At 43.1% G+C, this 22,162-nt stretch overlaps 1 pseudogene across 1 annotated transcript; it reads right to left on the reverse strand.

Annotated features, from left to right (window-relative positions):
- Positions 1–1,093: 1,093 nt before the first annotated feature.
- Positions 1,094–8,195, reverse strand: LOC309637010 (small nuclear ribonucleoprotein Sm D3 pseudogene; annotated as a pseudogene). Its single transcript has one exon. The product of its transcript is annotated as a small nuclear ribonucleoprotein Sm D3 pseudogene (transcript).
- Positions 8,196–22,162: the final 13,967 nt, after the last annotated feature.

Here is a 22,162-nt window from a genome sequence, read left to right on the forward strand (position 1 = left end):
CAGGCCTCAAGGACTGAGCAACAGTCATCTGAACCTCTGGCAGGCAGCTCGCTGGACTGACACTGCAGTTACCTGTCTAGGTTGCTAGGAGAGAGCTCCCAACCAACTGACGATTCTATGATTTCATCGAATGCAAGGGGCGGTCAAGAAGGATCAGGGGGGAAAAGGCCTCTTTATAAAGAGTGCATTAAACGCTCTACCTCTTTTCCATTTCATGCTCACTCATTGCATTTTTTTTTAATGTACTTTAAAAATCTTTTTGAAAGCAACGTCTTTTCTATTCAAGTGGAATAATATGATTCACCCTGCACTGCCCATGGTCCGTACTGTGTGTGCTTCCAGGGCATATAGCAAAGGGCTACTTTCCCTTACAGCCTTTGATCTGTTCCTTCTACATCCTATAATTTCCATCCACACCCAAGAGCCAAGTGCTGTGTGGGGCTAATTAAACACTATAATTATCCATGAGTTATGGCCCAGAAGCAGAGAGAAAATCTAACACATGTCTGATTGTAATATCAGGTAAATACTCAAGATATGTGACTGGTGAAATGCAAAATATTCTGTTCATTTAATATTCATGATGAATAGTGAATTAGTCTAATCACATTAGCTATTCTATTCATTTATTAGGTGAGAGTGATTAGATGTGAATAGCTGTGGAAAAAACCCTCTCAAGTTGCAAAAATTAGACTTCTATAGTTTTATTATGTTTATTTTCAACTGAGGATAATTGTCTGTAGATTTCTCTGAGACTAGTCTACACCCCTCCCTTATCTTTGCCCCATGAAAAACTGAGTGCAGATCACAAGGGTAGAGAGAGCAGATGAGACAATGCAGATCTGGCATACAAATGCTCATATAGATTGTACAAACATGTGAAAATATTGCATATCAACATTGCACGTCCAAGGATATAACCATACTATTTTTTCTTTTTTTTTTTATTGAGGTATAATTTACATACAATAAAATGCGTAAATCTTGCCACTATGGAAAACAGTATGGAGGTTCCTCAAACAGCTAAAAATAGAACCACCATGTGATCCAGCAATTCCACTCCTGGGTATATATATATATATATATATATATATATATATATCTCCAAATAAAATGAAAACACTAATTCAAAAAGATATGTGCACCCCAGTGTCCACAGCAGCATTATTTATAAGAGCTAAGATACGGAAGCAACTTAAGTGTCCTCAACAGATGAATGGATAAAGAAGATGTAAAAAAAAAAAAAAATAGAAATGAGAAGAAAATCCAAAACAGAGGGGATATATGTATACATATAGCTGATTCACTTTGCTGTACAGTATAAACTAACACACTATTGTAAAGCAACTATACCCCAATACAAATTAAAAAAAAAAAGAAACTAGAAAAAAATACACACACATACACACAATGGAATGTTACTCAGCCATTAAAAAAATGAAATTCTGCCATTTGCAACAATATGGATGGACTTAGAGGGTATTGGGCTTAGTGAAATAAGTCAGACAGAGAAAGACAAATTATGTCTGTTATCACTTATATGTGGAATCTAAAAAATAAGACAAACAAATATAACAAGACAGAAACAGACTCACGGTTACAGAAAACAAACTAGTGGTTACCAGTGGGGAGAGGGAAGGGGGAGCGACAAGATAGGGGCGGGAATTAAGAGGTGCAAACTACTATGTATAAAATAAATAAGCAACAAGGATGTATTGTACAGCACAGGGAAATATAGACTTTTTTTTTTTATTCTCAAGAAGAAAAAAAACCACCATATTTATTTAGTTTAACATTTACCCAGATCTAAAGAAAAAGATGTCAAAAGATAACCTAGGACATATACCTACGCATGCACCCCCTGACCCAGATAACCTAAAAGAAAAAAATAAGGGCAAAGTTCTGTCCAACAGATAAATTTATCTTCGCTTCTGGAAGATGTTTCCACGTTGTCTCCCTCTTGCAGCCTCTTGGGCCTTCAGACTAGCAGCCTTTCCCCGACCGGCCCTGAGCCTTGGGTTTATTTTTCGTGCTCTTTAACATGGGTGCATTTTTCAGCATGTCAGGCAAAATCAGAAAGCGGATCTTGCTGCCATGGATGTACACCTGCTCCAGCTGTGCCACTCGGCCATCTCTGTACGTGACTGCGATGTTGGACATCTGGCAGTTCATGTTGTCCTCGGCTTCAATGAGCTTCCCTCGATACACCTCACCAGTGTTCATCTCCCATGTCACGATGTGACCCTCAGCCTCATGTAGGACTTGAATCGCATGCCAATAGACATCTCGGCAGGAAGAGAGTTCGGCTCTGGTCTCCTCTTCCTTTCTGGTGAGGAGGTGACTCTTGGCGACAGTGAAGGCGTGAGGCGAGTGAATGGCGGGTCCTGCCTAGACATTATTTTGCACTAACTTTAAATGGAGTATAATCTATAAAAATATTGAATCACTGTGTTGTACACCTGAAACTAATATGATATTATAAATCAACTATATTCAATAAAAAAATAAAACTTAAGTGTACAGCTCAATGAATTTTTACCTAAATAGATGCCCATATAAGATACAGTTCAAGATCCACATTTCCTAGAAATGTTCCCTTGCTCCCCTTCTCAGTCAATACCCACCGCCTCCCCAGAGGTAACCACTATTCTAACTTCTATCTCCATACACTGGCTTAGCCAGTTCCTAACTTCATCCAAATGGAATCATACAGTCCCATAATACTTTTTAAAGAACTGTATGTATAAAGTCACTTTAATAGAGAAAAGCAAAACAAAGGGGAAAATCTATTATCCCACCACCACCACCACCAAAAATGAAAAAAAGAAAACCTTCAACATTAAAGCAATTGATATATACATATCGTTAAATATTTCAGACACGACAGAAAAGTATTTGGGAAAGCCCTCACTTTTCAAGAGTTGTTTATTACTAAACAAACCCTGCTGGGTCTTCCCCATTGGTTCCTTCAGATCCCCCCCTCCATCCCTCTGCAGCCTTCTCTGGGCCCCTGGAGGCTGGCCTTTGTGGGCTACATCAATGGCTCCTGGCTACCTTGTGTCCACTCGGGAACTGAAAAGGATAGCACTAGCCATGGATGGGAGGGCAGCAGTGAGTTGGGTGGGCATGTCCATTCCCCTGACTCTCCCTGCTTCACCGGAGGCAGCCTCTCCTAAAGCTAGCTGCTCTCCCCAAGAGTAGGAATGGCCTTTCCCCTTGACTCTTAGGCCAGGCTGCTTACACTTCCCAGCTTGGGCTTGCCCCTGATTGCTTCAGCACCTCTGGCTGGCTTTCCTTCATCCTTCCCATGCCTTTGTAAATAACCCCTTCATTAAACTCTACTCCATTTGAATGTGCTGTCTTCTGCCACTGACTACCATCCACATTAAGTTCTAAATAGGGTTTTTAGGAAATACTTTTGCATCCATCATGTGCATAGGCTATACAGTGCTTCATGGGTGATAAACTGTTTCTACAGGTTCGCTTTATTAGCTACCTCCTTCTAATCAAAGGACACTTAAATCATTCACATCCCTAATTCATCCAATCTTTAAGCAGAACAAGGAGACTTGACTTGTCTTCAGGCATGAGCAGGTAGAACCAACATCGCTACAGTGGAACTGAAGCCCAAGGCAGATGAGAAAATAGAAAACAACTAACTTATTTTAAGTGTCCAGATCCCTAAATCCAGACAAACTGCATCCTGGAGTGTGAAGATACTCAGAGGTGCTGTCAGAGCCACCATCTTTTTTAAAGAACTGTGGAAAGAACCAGAGATGTTTACTGTGAAGTAGCAAAGACCTGAGAGGAGGGGACAGGATAGCTCTCTAGGGATGAGACCATCTCTGAGGCTCCAGAGGATGGGTTCACAGCCAGGGGGTGGAGGTTACAGTGAATGTGGCTCATGGCCTGTCAATTTCACTTCATTCATTCACTTATTCAACAAATAATTACTGAGAATCTACCACCTGCTGGGCACTGTACTCAGTGCCAGTATAATAAATATAACAGTAAGCAGAGACAAAGCTCCTGATGCCATAGCTTGTTTTTATGGGAATAGGCAATAAGTAAATAAAGGAATATATAATACGTCAAGATTGATAAGTGCCGTAAAAAAGTAAATCCAGGTAAAGAGGGTATAAGGAGGTGAAGGAGGGCGCTCCCTTTTATATAGTGCGGTCAGGTTCAGATGTCTGAGAAGGTTTCTTCTCTGAATGATCCACTTAGCTATCTGGGTGGTGGGGTGGAGGTAGGAATTCATGTGGATACACAGGAGAAAAATGGTCCAAGTGGAGAGAACAGAATCTACAAAGGTCCTGAGGTGGGTGCATATTTCACCATGTTTGGGGAATAGCAAGGAGATGATGACTGAAGTCAGACCATCATACCCAGCGGTGAATAAGGAAATTGGTAGAAACTAAGCTTCCACCTTAATCTGCTGGAGACAGATTGTGTAGGGTCTTGGGCCCTTAATAGTACTTTGCCTTTTACTTTGAGTGAGATAGGAAGCTATTGGAAGATACTGAGCAGAAGAGAGATATGACTGTTTTAAAAGGATCACTCTGGATCTTGTGTAGAATAAACTATAGTTGAGTGGAGGAGGAAGTACGGAGACAGTTAGGAGGCTGTTAACCCCCATGAGAGAGGATGGTGAGCTGGACTAAACTCAGGGTGTCAACAGAATGGTGAGAAGTGGTTGTTAGATTGGATATATTTTTGAAAGTAAAGTCAATAGCATTTGCCATTGAATTGGAGGTAGGATGTGATAACAAATGATGTGTCAAAGATGATCTCAAGGTTTTAGAGAAGAGAAAATTATAGCATGTAATTGTCATTTATTGAAATAGGAAAAACTTCACAAGAGCAGATTTCAGGGGAAAATAAGAAGTTTGGTTTGGGATGTGATAAATTAGAGACATCAGTTAGACATCCAAGCACAGTTGTTAGGGAAGCAATTGGCGATATGAGTCTGGCTTTCAGGAGAGAGGGCCAAAATGGATATAGAAACTGGGGAGTTATCAGTATATGAATGGTATTTAAAATCATGGGATTAGATGAATCCCTCTTTCCCACCCCTAAGTTTGTGTAAACTGAGAACTGAGCCCTGTGGCACTCAAAGATTTTGAGGTCATGAGGAGGAGAAGGAACCATAACAAAAAAAAAAAAAAAAAAAAAAAGATTGAGGAGGAACTGCCGGTGAAGTGGGGAGAACCCAGAGGGAGTGGTACCCCAGGGACTAGTGAAGAAAGTGCTTCAAGTGATCAACTGTAGCTAAGGTTGCTTACAGTAGACCAAGCAAGATGGTGCCTGAGACGTATATCCAGGGTAAACTCTAGTTCAAAAAGATACATGCACCCCAATGTTCATAGCAGTGCTATTTACAATAGCCAAAACATGAAAGCAACCTAAATGTCCATCGACAGATGAATGGATAAAAAAGATGTCGTGTGTATATACACATATATATATGTGTGTGTGTGTGTATGTGTGTGTGTATATACACACATATTACTCAGCCATAAAAAAGAATGAAATAATGTCATTTGCAGCAACATGGATGAACCTAGAGATTATTATACTAAGTGAAGTAAGTCAGACAAATACCATTTGATATCACTTATATGCGGAATCTAAAAAAATGATACAAATGAACCTAATTACAAAACAGAAACAGACTCACAGACATAGAAAACAAACTTATGGTTACCAAAGGGGAAATGGGGGGATGCATTGGGAATATGGGATGAACAGATACACACTACTGTATGTAAAATAAACAACAAGGACCTACTGTATATCACAGGGAACTATAGTCAATATCTTGTAAAAAACCTACAATGGAAAAGAATCTGAAAAAGAATGTATATATATATATATATATATATATATATGTGTGTGTGTATATATATATGACTGAATCAGTTTGCTATACACATAAAACACTGTAAATCAACTACACTTCAATTAAAAAAAATAAATTTTTAAATTTTTAAAAAGAAATTTCAACATACCTTAAAAAAAAAAGATAGTGCCTGAGAATCATCTGTAACTTCTGGCAACGTGAAGTTCTTTTGTGACCTTGACTAGAGCCATAGAGGAGTCATGGGAACAAAGACCCACCTGGAGGGAGTTCAAGAAAGAGCTGAAGGGGAAATGATGGGGCCAGAATGTATAGACAACTCTGTCAGTGGGTTTTGCTGTAGTGAAGAAGACAGGAATGGGGTAGTAACTATAAGGGGTGTGGGGTGAAGGAAGATGCTTTGGGTTGGTGGTTTGGCTCAAAGATGGGGACTATTCCACCATGTTTTCAGGTGGCAGGAATGGTCCAGTAGAGCAGTGTTACATGTTGATATGGGGGACAGAGGGGAAACTGCTCAGGGCACATCCTTGGATAGGGGAGAGGATAGGAGTCCTAGTGCACAAGTAGGAAGGGTTCTGTAGAGCCAATCAAAGTCATTCTTAGCTTATCTGCTTTATATTTTGCAGTTCCACAGAGACTTTGACCAGTGGAAACATGAGTCTTTAACTACTGATGTAAAAAAAAAAAAAATTGATAACTATTTGCTTTATTTATCCCTCACATGTTTTTCTGAGCCATTTTACCCCCATCTTTCTAATAAGAAAGGCTCATAAAAGTTATATGACTTGGGATTAACATATACACACTACTGTATATAAAATAGATGATCAACAAGGACCTACTGTATAGTACAGGGAACTCTACTCAATATTCTGTAATAACCTATATGGGAAAAGAAGCTAAAAAAGAATGGATATATGTATATGTATAACTGAATCACTTTGATGTACACATGAAACTAACACAACATTGTTAATCAACTATACCCCAATTAAATAAAAATTAAATTAAAAAAATAAAAATAACAACAACAAAAGTTATGTGACTTCATCAAGTTCTCAAAGCTTTTATGAAAACCAGGTCTCAAACTAGTTCTGGCTGATTCCAAAGACCATAAATGTTCCACGACATCGGAGCCTAGAATTCCCCCAGAAGGTCCACCAGCTAATGAGAAAGGGAAAACATCATCTTAAGATTCCAGGCAAAGAAAAGCACAACTATATTAACCTAGAGAATCCCACACACAAGCATTGAGGAAGCAAGAGTAAGTTACAAGCCTGGCCCCTATGCAGTGAAGCCTTTGGGGAAGATGTGGTTCACTTGATGGATGGTAAAGGCAGAGAGTGATGGAGGCATCAGTATTTGACAACATTATAGGAAGATCCTGAGAGGAGCTGGTCTCCAAAGTAGGGCTGATGAGTCCCGTGTGGATGGGAGGGAGCAAATGTTTCCACTTGAAAGTGGGGCGGTGGAAGTTGAGAAAAGCATTATGGGGCTTCTTTGGGTTTCCAGTCACTTCAGTGAACACTTATTAAGCCCCTACTATGTACACAGCACAGGACTTCATGTTCAGGAAATGAAGAAGAGCAGTCCTCCTTCCAGAAGTTACACAGTGAACAATTCGAATTCACATAAGATTTCTAAATACCTGTATCAGTCAGTGTTCTCCAGAGAAGCAGAATCAATAATACATAAATAGAGATATAGATGATATATATAGATATAGATCAGATACATTTATTTCAAGGAATTATAGGGCAGGCCAACAGTCTAGAAACTCGGGCAGAAGTTGATGCTGCAGTCTTGAGGCAGAATTTTTTTTCTTCTCCGGGAAACCTCAGTTTTTTTTCTTAAGACCTTCAGCTGATTGGATGAGGCCCACCCACGTTATCCAGGGCAATCTAGTTAATCAACTGTAGCTGGTAACCACATTTACAAAATACCCATCGGGTCAACACCTGGATCAGTGCTTGATTAAATATCTGGGTACTCTAGCCCAGCCAAGCTGATACATAACACCAGGCATCACAGTATGCTATCAGTTCCCAGTTTATTCCATAGAAGCCAAAAGCAGGTACTTTATTTTAGAGACTTTCGCCTTTTAGAATTTCGCTGTTGCCTGACCAGGTGTTGAGCTGTAGACCAGTGAGGGGCCGGAGGAGGGGCTGTCTCCAAGCCTTGGTACTGTTAAGGGTGGTTTATAAAGGTTCTAATTCATTGTAATTAATTTTTATTGTGCAGAGGCAGAAGGCTGGCGGACTGAAAGGGGGTAATTTCACAAGTCAAAATAACAAATAAGTAAATACAAATAGTCCCCAACTTCCCAGGAGCAGATCACCATCTCCAGGTCTCGCCACCCGGAATGGAACACAGCCCCGAGCCCCTGTTGCTCCCCCCCCCACCCCCCCGGCAGACAGACAGACAGACAGACAGACAGACAGACACACACACACACACACACACACACATACACACACACACCCCACCCCGAGAGATTCACCACGGGGCGGGCTGGAGGGGAGAAGCCCTCCTTGCACGGAGCCTCTTTGCTCATCTCCAGGCTCGGAGCCCTGGAGAACCGAGCAGTGCAGGCGCGTGTGCCGGATATTAAGTCTCATTTCAAAGACGCTGAGCCGATGGCGCAACCTGACGGGGGTGACGTGAGAGCGGCTGCGTGCTGGGAGTGGCAGGCTGGGGTCCGCTTTGAGCATCCGCGTGGAGGGACAGGAGATGCAGAGGAAGACGAGGCTCTGGGCTGTGGGGTATTTTCTTTTTCGGAGGGTGAGGCAGGCAAGGAGGACTTGACTTTCTCCAGCCTGAAATCCTGTGTTGGGGTTTCAGGAGTCTTGAGTAATGACTGGTGTAGGTTTCTCATGGAGGACTCATTTATCTAGGTGCCAGTGGGTGAGCCTGGCTTCCCAAGCTTGAAAATTTAGATGTATTGGGTGCCAGAAATTGGACTGGACACCATTTAATAGGCCCATGCACCATGAAGGGGTGAGGGTGGGAGGATAAGTGTCAAGAGGGCCGAATGGTTGGGGAAGGGGCTCAGTGTGAAGAAAAACAGCAAAATCTGATTAGCGCGGCGTAGAATGCTGGCCGCGGCGGGCAGGAAATACAAGACTCTGGAGAAACCGGCGGTTTCTGAACAGAGCCGAAATCAGATAAACCTTCGGGAAGAGAGAGATGGAGGACAGGAAACAATTAGTCTCTCGGAACTTAAGGAAGGGACTTGTTGGAGGGGGAGAGAGAGAGGGAGGGATGGAGAGACAGACTCCTGAAATCTACAGAAGGCAGAACTGCCTTCAGAAGAGGCGGATCGATAAGAAAGCCATTTGCTGGTTACAAAAAAAAAAAAAAAAATGCATATATCTTGTTCAGCCTCTTGCTCTGAAATAGAAGAAAAGCTTTGGGATTTATGGAATGTGGATTTACATAGAGAGGCCCTGGAATATATAAATACTCGGCTGACTTCTAATGTCAGCGAGAGAAAGGCCGAGGGAGGCACGTTTGCAGGAGGGAAAGCGCAGAGGGAAGTGAAATCCAAACCCTGGACTCCGTGCCTCATTCCCCAAGTGAACATGGGGAATTCATATCCCTTCTCCGCGTGCTTCAATTTCTTCATTATTTTTATCTGTTTTCTCCCTGGGGCTGGGGAAGCAGTGTAAAAATGACTTCTCGGGCTTTGAGACATTTAAACAAAAAACTGTGTAATGCAACGCAGCTGATCTGAATCTCTCTGCTCACAAACATAGATATTCATTCAATATTTATTGTGTTTCTTCTCAGTGCAAGGCACTGAATTAGATTCATGGGTGGGGATGTGCATGGTAAGTACTTCATTCATTTAACAAATATCTGGGAGGAAAATCTTCCCGCAAAGCGCTCCCATCTTTGTGGGGATAGGTGGGCAGGTAAATTCACATGCACGGCACGCCGGAGACTTGAAGGAGGGCCAACTGAATCAGACAGAAGAATCACAGACACCTTCCTGGAAGAGGTGACTTACACACAGGCTGTGGGCCCCTGGCACTCAGTGGTCTGCTGAAAATCACATTTCTCAGTCAACAACCCAGATGTTTGGGCTACATGTCAGCACACATCTAGGCATTTGGAAATGCTTGGATTTCTGGTGATTAGATCCAAATGCCCACCAGCACTTGTAGAAAGGAGAGTATGCATGTACCTTGTATATAATGCAAGCATGGATCGTGTAATAATTGTTTTTATGAGCCATTCTTCTTCCACCAGGACACAGATCATCAAAATTCTTCACTATTTATTATACATTAATCACTTGCCCTCAATTACATGGTGAAATTTATATGTTTGCACATGACCAAGGTGGTAGGCCCCGTGGCCCAAGCCAATTAGATAAGGCCTTAAAGAAATCAGACTGTGAACAAGGCAGAAGTTTAATAAAATTTGAAACCCACAGCTGTCAAGCTACATGCAGCCCTGTGTTCACAAATACCAGGCAAACATCATTACAGAATTGGTCAGGGTAAGAAGCACTTTGCATCCCATTTTGGTGACAGATTTAAAGACTCTGTCGGTGCGTGTGTGTGCACGCGCATGCACATGTGTACATAGACATACATACGTGGGTATATCAGCATGCCTGCATACGTATATGGTGTATTTATATTGACGTAGGGATGTGCTAGAGGGAGCAAAGTGCAACTGCGTAGGCAGTGCTTCTTTTCAGCTGTCCCCAGTCACTTGGTCTCTTCTTTTTTCCCTCTCCCTAATCACCGTCGTATCCCACACAAACCCCCAGACAGCTCAGAGCTCATGCCCCTCACCTCAGTATTCCCCCTCCAGCTCCAGAGAAGCCTACGCTCTGATCCCTAATTCACATAAATGTCCTTCCCATGAGATATTTTAATTTAAACCACTAATACAGCCGAAAGATAAAGTCCAGATGATGGTAGAACTTTAGGAATGAATTGGCAACAAATCAAGGGTGGATGTGGGGGTGAGAGGAACAGGAGAGACTTTTCTGATCAGGGGAAACGTACAAGAAAGAAATGATGATTTTGAACACCTGGAGAGGAGCCTTAGCGCTAATCCCCGCTACATCCGGCAAAGCACTTGCATCCTCTTGGAGTCAGTCTCTTTTCTGTCTCCCAGAGCCTTTTGCAATCACCTAAATAGATACTTATCAGATTGCATAGTCACTTATTAGTTACTTGTTTCCGGCCATCTCCCCCTCTAGACGGTGAGCTCTTCAAGCGAGGGGACCATGTCTTCCCAGGTTCTGTCTAGCACGATGCCTCGCTTGTAGTAAATGCCCCATTTTGAAAACCTTCCAATGAATTTAACTATTCTGAGTCAGTTTCTCACCTGCAAAATGCAAGTTTCTCCCCTCATCCATCCATTTATTTACTTGCCATTTGCTGGACAACCTGCTAGATTAAGTGCTATAGGAAGCGTACAAATGCATAATCTAGTAACTCATCTAAAATAACATTCCCTGCCTACCTCCCAGTACCATAAGGAAGAACAAAGAGACCGTGTGTATGAATGAGCTTTGGAAACTGTACACGCTACCTGAGGTAAGGGGTGATCTTTATTCTTACTCATTACATGTGTCGTGCTGATGCTCTGGGCCTTCCTGGCCCTGCAAGGGTTATTTTTGCAGATTCCCCCTGTCTCCCCTCTCTGTAGCTCCCAGCAGATGTATTAAGTGTAATCTTGGAACTGTTCCAGGCTCCCTCTTTAAGACTCAGAATGTTCGATATTTCCTGTGCGCAGCAGGCGCTCTGGGCTGGCGTGACGCCGGAGGCTGTGACGGGCTCACTCCCCAAACATCCCTGGTGTCTGGGTCCCAACCCCAACTTGTCCAGGATATTCCACTGAGCCTGCTTGGGAAGCAGGGACAAAACCCCAGCAGAAGCTGCTGCTGCAGCCCCACCAGCTTGTATCCAAGACAACCTGCTGTCCTACTCCCTCTGAGGCACCAGCTGAGGGGGGAGGTCCCACTGCCCACAGCCCCTCTGCTTCCTGACTCAGCCTGAGCCCTGCAGGAAGCAAGTGGGGCATTTGGGCTGTCCCAAGGCTCTGGCTTGTTTGATGGTGGAATTAGTACTTTTGAGAGGTCCACAGGAAAATAGGTGAACAGTAGCAAATTGAGTCCCCCAGATGCTTGCTGAGCTAATATCATGGGACTTAACCCCACCTCACCATGTGGCTGACAAGCCCCCATCTGGTTCTGCAGTGAAAACTGCCTTCTTGTGACTGCTCAGGGCTAATGCCTCGTCTTTCTTATGGCAGCAGCACAAATGGAGCCCATATCCTTCTCCAAAACTGATGGGGAGGGAGGGGTTCTAAGGGATCTTGGGGAGCACTTCCATGTGGACGCATGATCCCCACCCCTCCTCTTTCCTCCCTCTTTTTAATTAATTTGCATAATCACTTGCACCGGTTGAACACATGTGACACACTCAGGACTCATGTTTGCATCTAAACGGGAACCAGTTTTGTGCTTTTAAATGTAATCTTTTCCTGACTCTTTCCCCACCCTTTGTCTTTCTTTTCATTTGGTCTCCCATCCCCTCCTTCTATTTCTTTTTTCTCCAACCCTCCCACACTCGGTGAATGCCATGGTCACCGTGACCTCCCTCCATCAAATACCCACCCTCTTCCCCAACCACATCAATTCAATCGAACAAGTAGATTCCGCAGTAGAGAGGAAGGAAACTAAGATTCACTGAGCTCCTCTGAGGCACCAGGCAGTGTGTCAAAACGCAGAATACAGACAGACAAGCTCCCTTGCACACGCAGAGCTCACCTGTAGCCTAGGGCCCAAGCTGATGCTACAGCACCTACCTAATGCCCAGACCTACTAAGGCAGGGAAGGCATATCCCAAAAATACAGGGTAAGAGCTACAGAGGCCCTTAAAGGGCATGAGATCCAGAGACCAGCCAGGAGGAGATTCTCCCACTGAAGGTCACTGAGAAATGGTTACCTTTCCCTGTGGAAAGAATTGCAGTCCCAAGTTCAAGTTCAAGCTCTGCCTTTAACTGACCTTTGTTAAGCTGTAACCTCTTCTGCCCCTCAGTTTCCACATTTATAAACTAGGACAAATGAACCAAATAACCTGTTATATCTCCAGTTCTGAAATGCTTTGAATCTGTGAATCCTTTTCTGATCTTTGCTTTGTGACCCAAAAAACTGTGTTAAACTGATAAAACTGTATTAAAATGGACTGTGAGAACAGGTAGATGTCAGCTGTATTTTTGTCCAGAGACCAGATCTCTGAATTCTTGTCATAATAGTGTATTTGAGGCTATAATGGTTTGTAATCATTCTTGGTATATAGCATGTGTCTGACTACTAAAATCAGTGCTTCTCTCCATATTAGGGTCCATGTTATTCGGAAAAACAGACTTGTTATTCATTGTGTAGACATCCTTACTGGAATCCTTTTCAGACAGAGCTTGAGCTGCTTGAGCTAATGAGAGAGACCTTTTATCAAACCCTGGAGGTCAGCAGATGTGGGCTTTATGGGAAAAGTGAAAGAATGGGGGAAATTCCATCACGGTCATGAACAGGCACTTCCAGTAAATTCTTATCCATCAAGGGAGAGTAACAGGTTGTTCTGGTCATGGCAAATAGAGAATCTTTATAGATGCTGCATGGATTATCAATTTTCAAAGGTTGAAAGAAACATGGAAATATACCAAAAAGTTGCTATGAGTAAGTTAATCCTCTCTGAGGATTCCAAAACCCTTTGTACGGGTATCACATAGCAAATGAGAAGTATCCGATTTAGAATATAATTGCTGCTATTCGTCACAAAAACAGTGGGGCTCCTGTTTATCAATCCTGTTACTTTTGGGGAAAAAATAATATTACCAAACACGATTTGGGTTTCCTCTCAATCCCCATTTCCAACGACTGCCCTGTTCTGCTCCATGCTCTAGCCACAGTTGGCCATGACCATTTCTAGAAAGAGACGGAGTTTCCCACTCACACACCTGTGCTCCTGTACATCTTCTCTCCTAGCTCTCACTGCCCTACTTCCCTACCTGCCATCTCAGCTGTGGTCTCCTTCATAAACCATCCATAATATCCCCCCAAAATATGGGATTGTTCCCATTTCCCAACTCTCACAGCTCTTTGTTTTCAACTCTCTTAAGGTATTTATCAATGCTGCGCTCTCTGGACCACATGAATGTATCTCGTTCTGGCACTGTCCTTTAGAGGAAGTTTGACATATAATCTGCCTGAGGGCATAAATGTTCTCATTTGGCTTACACCTCTTGATAGGAATAGACACATGGTACTATTCATCAGGATTTAAAATTTTGAAAGCATAGCTGATGCTCTGTATTCCTTATCCTTATATGGCCGTAAGCACCTTGCGGGCAGCACCATGTATAAGCAAACTGCATTTCTGTCTCCAGCACAGAGCCTGGCATGTAGGCGGGAGCAATAAATGTTTGCTGAATTAAACTGAACATAATAAAAGGACACCTTGATGCGTTCACACATTAGCGGAATGCTAGAGAGGCAAATGTTCACCAAACTTAACATCTCTTACTTTCAACTGAAAAATAAAAACACATTTTACATTGGAAAGAGAAGCAATGGCATATGCAATCTCATTTGGAAGTTCAGATGATTTACTTTGATAAAGAACCATCATGAGCTATAATCTTTCAGGATATTGTTGACAAAGGCCACGCTATCAGGTTGGCTCTTTACAGTCATAGGTATCGATTCATTCCTCAAATATTACTAAGCATAACTATGAGCTAGAAGTCGTTAAAGTTTTAGGGTTGCGGCAGAGGAACAAGGCAAGATTCTTAAACTCATGGAGGTTATATTCTAGAAGAGGAAACAGGATAAGAAAGTAAACAAATAAGAAATATGGTTGAGTGATACAAAGAAAATACATCAGGGTGACGATAACAAAAGTGATGGTGAGATTAGTATTCTAGGAAAGACGGATGGTCAGGGAAGGTTGTTCGGAGATGACTATTTGACTTGAAGGAGATAATTAAGTGATCCATGCAAGTATGTGAGGGGAAAGTATTCTGGGTAAAAGGAACAGCATGGGCAAAGGCTCTGAGGCAGGAGAATACTTGGTTGCTTGAGGAAGAGAATAACAAGGAAGACAGGGTAGCAGAGAAGACTGAACAGGGATGAGGTTGGGACGAATGGCAAGAGATGAGCTCAGAGCAGGAGCAGTGTACCAGATGTAGGAAGTTAGGATACAGTAAGATTAGGATTTTACCCTAAGATGGATGCTTTTGGAGGAGGTGGAACTGAAGTGTGACATAACCTCACCTACATCTTAAAAGCATCACTCTAGCTTCTATGTGGAAACAGACTGCGAGATGGCAGGAGCATTAAGCAAGTTTGGAGACATTGGAGCCAGTTAGGAGGCCACTGCAATAATCCAGGATGCTGGTGGCTTGGACTAAGTTTGTGAATGGTGAGGATGGTAAAAAGCGACTGGGTCCTGGATATATATTTGAAGGTAAAGCTACAGGCTTTGCTGAAGGACTGAATATGAAGTCTGAGAGAAAAACTCCAAGGATCTTAGCCTCATCAATTGGAAGAAGAGAGTTGCCATTTACTGAGATGGAGTAGATTGTGAGAGTAGGTTTTGGGGTGAGGGAGTTCAGTTTGGTATATGTTAATTTGGGGATACCTATTAGTCATCCAAGAGAGATGCTGAATAGGCAATTAGATATATAAGATTGGGGTTCAGGAAAGACGTTAAAGCTGGATATATAAATATACGAGTTGCCAGCAAATAGTATTTGTATTAGTTTACTTGGGCTGCTATAATGAAATGCCACAAACTGGGTGGCTTAAACAACAGAAATTTATCTCTCTCAGTTCTGGAGGCTGGGAAGTCCAAGATCAAGGTGCCTGGCAATTCAGTTCCCTGGTTAGGGCTGTCTCCATGGCTTGTAGACATCACCTTATCTCTGTGTCCTCACTGGACAAGGGAGAGAGAAGAAACAAGTTCTCTGGTGTCTGTTCTTATAAGGGCACTAATTCCATCATGAGAGTCCCACCCTCATGACCTCTTCTAAACTTAATCACCTTCCAAAAGCCCCATCTCCAAATACCATCACATTAAAGATTAGGCATTCAATATATAAATTTGAGGGGGACACAGTTCAGTCCATAGCAGTATTTAAAACCATGTGCATAGAAGTACATAGAAGAGAAAAGAGGGGAGGGGAAGGAAAGGAAGGGAAAGAGGGAAAGGGAAGGGAGAGGAGGAGGGGTAGGATGAGAGGTTTAGAGAATGGAGCCCAGGAGTGGTAGGAGAAGATGAGGCAGGGCCAGCAGTCATCATAGAGAAGGTATGGCCTTGGGAGGGAGGAGGGAACCAAGAGAGTTTGGTGTCCTGAGAGCCAAGTGAAGGAAGAATTTCAAAGAAGATGGATGATCACCTGGGTTATGTGGGATACATCAAGTGGGATGGAGATGCAAATTGACTATGCATTTAGCAGCTGGTAGGTCACAGTGACCTTGGCAAGTGCAATTTTGTCAAGTGATGGGGATGAAACGCTGACTGCGGTACGTTCAAGAGAGAGTGGGTCAGAGGGAATGGGAGCAACAAGTATTGATCACTCTTTCAAGGCATTTCACTGTGAAAGGAGCAGAGAAAGGTATGATTGCTTGAAGAAAGCAAACACTTCTGCTTTAGCTGAAGAACCACCGGGAAAGAACTCACTGCCTTCTGAGGGCATGGCCTTTACTCACGTGGTGGGGAGATGCTCCGAAGGCCGGCTGAGCACACTCAGAGGACGTGCCTGTGGTTTAGAACCTCTACGAACTGCGACTCCATCTACTCACTAAAATCACAGAAGGCACAGCCTCTCTGCAAAGCCCCAAATCAGCAGCCCCTTATTATCTGGAATGACTAAGCTTCACATATCCCCTTCCCTCCTCTTCCTGCCTGGGTCTGCGTGCACAATTGGGTATGGCCACCAGCACAATGACAACTTCGTAATGTCAAGAACCCAAAGCCAATTGGAAAATTGTGTTGTGAGCAAATCTCTGGCAAGGAGGATGGAGAAAAGGAAGAAGGGGGACATGAAATGGACAGATAGGTGTAAACGCATCCCCAGCCCCCTGGATCCCATTGTGCTTGGGCACCTGGCAACCATCTTGGATAGTGTCAATCACCTCTTCTAAATCTGCATCAAGGGATACCGTGAACTTACATTCTTTGCTAACAGGTGTTTCCCCGTTGAGCCTGGTGTGCTTAACAGCTACAACATGCTTTCTCTGCTTTTCAATTTGGCCTCTTTAATAGAGGCTTGAAAGTTGGTGAGAAGTGGCTCTTGTACCAAGGTGAAACTAGCTGTTTAGTTTAATTTCACCCAATTACTTTTTATTGAGCACCTGCTAGAGCTAGATACTATGCTGATTTGTGCAAGGATACAACTTAAAAAAAAGAGTAGAATTTGCTTCCATGGCGCTCATAATCTAAGTCAGTGGTTCTCAATCTGGGGCCATTTTGCCCCCCAGCGGGCATTTGGTGGTGCCCACAGACACTTTTTTTTTTTTTTTAATATGTATCTATAGGATTTTTTTTCTTGTGTTTTTTTTTAAAGTATTTATTTATTTATTTATGGCTGTGTTGGGTCTTCGTTTCTGTGCGAGGGCTTTCTCTAGTTGTGGCAAGCGGGGGCCACTCTTCATCGCGGTGCGCGGGCCTCTCACTATTGCGGCCTCTCTTGTTGCGGAGCACAGGCTCCAGACGCGCAGGCTCACTAATTGTGGCTCATGGGCCCAGCTGCTCCGCGACACGTGGGATCCTCCCAGACCAGGGCTCGAACCCGTGTCCCCTGCATTGGCAGGCAGATTCTCAACCACTGCGCCACCAGGGAAGCCCCAGAGACACTTTTGATTGTCACTACCAAGGGAGGGTGTTACTGGCATCTAATATGTAGAGGCCAGAAATGCTGCTAAACGTCCTATAGCACACAGGACAGCCTCTAATCTAAAGAATTATCTAATCTAAAATGTTAATAGTGTCAAGACTGAGAAACTCTGATCTAAGGGATACGACAGCACACATATGAATAACTCTAGCACAAGAGAGACTGTGACAAGCAACGGTTGATGTTTCCAGAGATTCTTACGCTTTGGAGAGAGACAGCATCTTAGATTCAGTAGCAAGATGCCTCTAGTGACCCTGGGAATTCCATCTAGGGAAAAGAAGACTCCAGCAAGTTCCTGCATGAGTATACGTACGTATCCATGTGGCCTCTTAGAGGCAACAAGGCTCTTTTGTATACACGATCATGTTCCATCCTCACGACAATACTTTTCAGGGGTCCTCCATCTATTCGAATCACTGTAACTGAAGAATAGTCCTCTGCTATTTGGAAAGGCCATTCTCTCCAACTGAGAGTGAGACAGGGACCTCAGCCCAGCCAAACAGCCAAATTGACCCTGGCAGTCACTGATGTCAGATGCCCCAGACAGATGTCCATCGTTCTTCAACAACTGTCTTAAGCAAACCGAGTCGGTATACGCACCTCCAGTTCAGCTTTGGAAACTGAAGTTTAGTGACATGACTAAGATCTCACTGTTCCTAACTTGCAGTGATTTGGCTCAAACCTTGCCCTTCTGAGGCCAGATGCAGAAATCTTTCTACCACGAGAAGCTGCCTCTTTCCAAAACAACGATAGGCATCAACACCACTATGGAGCTTAACAATTCACACAGTGATTTCCATGTCCGTCCTTTTTCTCCCCAGGTATTTCTGTGGGCAAATGCATGGGAAGGAGTGGAAAATACATTTTGCGTTTAGGCTGAAGGAGAGAAAGAGTCCTCACCTGTATTTTTATCAGCCACACCACATCTCTTTATGTTCATACATAAATCATGGAGGACGTGCAGCTATAGAGCCACCTGGCATCAAAATGGAATCAGACTAAAGGGTTTCTCCAGTAGCACCATGCGCCGCATTTATGTACCCTTAAAAAAACCCAAAACACTCAGGGGAACTCAAGTATGCTAATGGCTTAAAATGACCAAGTTAAAACTGAGCCACATGATTTTATTTAAATACAGATGGTCAGGTTTTGTTTACATCTACAGAGCAAACAGCTGATACAAAGTGGTGCCCTATACATATAAACCAGTAAAGCCATTTTAGAACCCAGAGTTTGAAAGAGTCTATATAAATGTAAATTACCAACCAAAGGGAGCATAAAACCTATGGATGTGAAAATGAGACTACTATCTTCCCTCATCCAGCTCAGATTGGCCCATGTGGGTTCACATGGCTTTCTCTCATTTGAAGAGTCCCTGGAGCATGGATTTAGCTGAGCTTCTGTGTACCAGCATTTCGGCTGGCCACGATCCAGTGACCTGTGTTTCCTCTGTGGTAGTTTGTCAATGCCAGGGGGGTTTCCAGATCTTGCGGAGACACTGAGGCTTCATGCATCTGCTTTGTCGCCCCAGCATTACTTTGATCCCTTGGATTCTCCAACAGGAGTCTTTCAGGCAAATTCAGGGAGTGGGTTGACCCATTAATTCAGCCTAAGAGCTAGTAAGCCAGCTTTGTCCAGGGCCAAAACTGAGCTCCAGTTGGAAATGAAATGCTTCTGAAAGCTGACTTAACTCTTTTCCACCCTAACATTGTGTTTCCTTAGGGACCCTGCAGTAGCCATTCCCTAAATGGGACTCTGGGGCATGGAAGAAGTTAAAGTTGAGCTTCTCCAAGCCTGTCCTTCCCAATAAGGGAGGATGGGGCCCACAAGGGGTAGAGGATTGATGGGATAAAAGAGAATGACCACAAACTGCTCAGAGTTCCATGCAGGAAGAACCCAGAGAAAAACAATCTAGCTAAATGAAATTGTTTTCTTCCTTTCCAACCACAGTATATTAATTGGGCACAAATCGGTCCACTTAATGCCAATTGACATTAAGCAATTTACCATTTGATGGCAATTGAAAACCCATGCTTAGTGCTCCAAACTCTCTTGATTGTTCCGAACAGATTTCCCATCCTAAAGTGGAAATGGATTTAATTTGATCTCTTCAGTCTGTTCATCATTATGTATAAAACAGTAATACTGGTACCAGGAAACCAACAGCTACCTGGGCAGTGGACTGTTCGAAACAGAGGCATTCAGTCATTGGAGAAAATTCCACAGAAAGAGTCACCATATAGTTGTAATGATGGCGACCGACCTGGGGCAGCATGGTTTTTCTTTGTTGTTGTTGATGTCTCGTTGTTCTGATTTCTTCTTTTTTTTCCTTTCCTGTTTCCTTAACGCCAGAGCGGTTTAAAGTTGAGAAAAGTCCTAGAAAGCAATCTAATTCAGCTCTGTTGCTTCTCCAATGAGAAAACTGAGACCTAAGGAAGTTACATGACTTGCCCAGATACTTAAAAACAATAATCTGTTCTCTTTTCTTCATTCTTATGTCTTCTTTATTCTCTTACATGCCCACTCCTACCCCACCTCAGAGCTCTATGGGCAGAGAAGTAATGGAAACAACATGTAATCTGGTAACAAAGGACTTGAGTTCAACTGATGTACCTCTGTCACTTAACTTCTCAGGACCTCAGGGTGTCAATGAAAGAGGAATAAAGGTCCACACCTCCCAGTATTTTTGCAAGGAAATAACTTATGCAAAAGCACTTTAAAATCTGCAAAGGAACGTGACATGTAAGACATTGCCTGACCAAAACCCACCATGGAATGGAGATCAGCCAAATGGGTCAAAGGTTGAAAGTCAGGCAAGGAACAAATTTTGAGCCGTTGGCAATAAGAGCCATAGCACCCCAGTTCTCTCCACTCATACCTGAAACTAAAGAAAGATCAGGGATTAGAAGCCTGAAAATATTTGCAGATGTTTGGCATGGCTGTGGTTAGCCTTTTGACTTTTGGAACAAGTAACATCTAGTGGTATTTGTTCCACTTGTTTTTCTTTTAACTAAGTTGTCAGCGTATTGTTTGCAAACTTTTTAAATTCTAAAGATCTATTTTGCAGAAAGCTATCTAATCACTTATCTGAAAAAAGGCAAACATGGCCTTATGGACTTGCCCTATAATTATACTTTAAAGTGAAATACACAGAGCCTTAACTTATATTCTGTTGGCAATGTACCCAAATCCTTTATTAAACTGTTTATAGAAATATGTGCCATTGGCACTTTCACAAGTAGAGGCATAAATGGAATAACATATAAGCAGATCATACTAGAAGCAGCCCTGGGCTAGGAGACACAAATTATTGCTTCTTATAGCTATGTGACTTGGAGCAAGTTACTTTACCTCTCTGAGTTTCCGAGAGGTAAATGGGGATGCAAAGTGGGGATAATGACCCCAGCAGTAAACGCGATCATATCATCCAGGTCTCAGCTCAAATGTTCCCTGACCAGAGGAGCAATAGTGGATGCTCAGATAACCCCCCTCTTTCAGGACTGATGCATCATCCCCCAACTGCTGAGAGAGTTGGCCACTGACCACTCACAGCTGGGCCCCTTCACAGATAAACCTCAGCAGTCCACCTCATCCAAGATCTCACTCTCCCCCATCCAAGGCAGCCCATGTACCATACTGGCCAATAAGAAGGTCTCAAAGTCCATCCCTCCCCCAACTCAGAATACCCTGCAGGGCTATCCCAGCTCCAAAGTGCCCTGTGGCTTTGGAGGTTGAGGCTTTGCTGTGACTACATATCGGCCCAACTTTTTTCTCTTCCCAGTCCTGCTTCCTATACTCCCCCATCGATACTGATCCCCAAAGAGCTCCACAGTAAACTCTCTGTATGCTCTTCACCACCTGAGCTGTCTTCCCAAAACACCTGACCTGCAACACGGGCCCTTCCTGGCCACATCTCCTCTGGTCGTTCTCTATCTCATTGCTCTTGTCACTATCTGAAAAAATACCATTTATTTATTTGCATGTTGATTGTCTGCCTCCCCACTGCTAGAATATATGTTCCATGAGGGCAGGACCTCTTTGTGTGTCTTGCCCACTATTCTATCCCTAGGGCCTAGCACATAGGAGGCACTCATTAAATACTTGTTGAATAAAAGAATATCCGATATTAAGAGCTTCCAGTTTGGTAAATACAATGAGCTGTACAAATGTTAGTTTATATATTTTTAAGAACTCAGTTTGTGCTTCAGAAAGGATAAATTAAAGATAGTTGACAAATATGCTGTAGGACTCACCCAGTGAATCACTTACCAACAAATTAATGGATCTTGCCCCAGTTGACATTTCTGTTTGCAAACTAATGGCATACTTATTCAACTGTCTCCATTATGAGCCCTCAATATATCCAAACAGTATGTTTAA

This window comes from Balaenoptera physalus, assembly GCF_965194825.1.
Source record: "Balaenoptera physalus genome assembly, chromosome: 10".
In the NCBI taxonomy this organism is placed as follows: domain Eukaryota; kingdom Metazoa; phylum Chordata; class Mammalia; order Artiodactyla; family Balaenopteridae; genus Balaenoptera; species Balaenoptera physalus.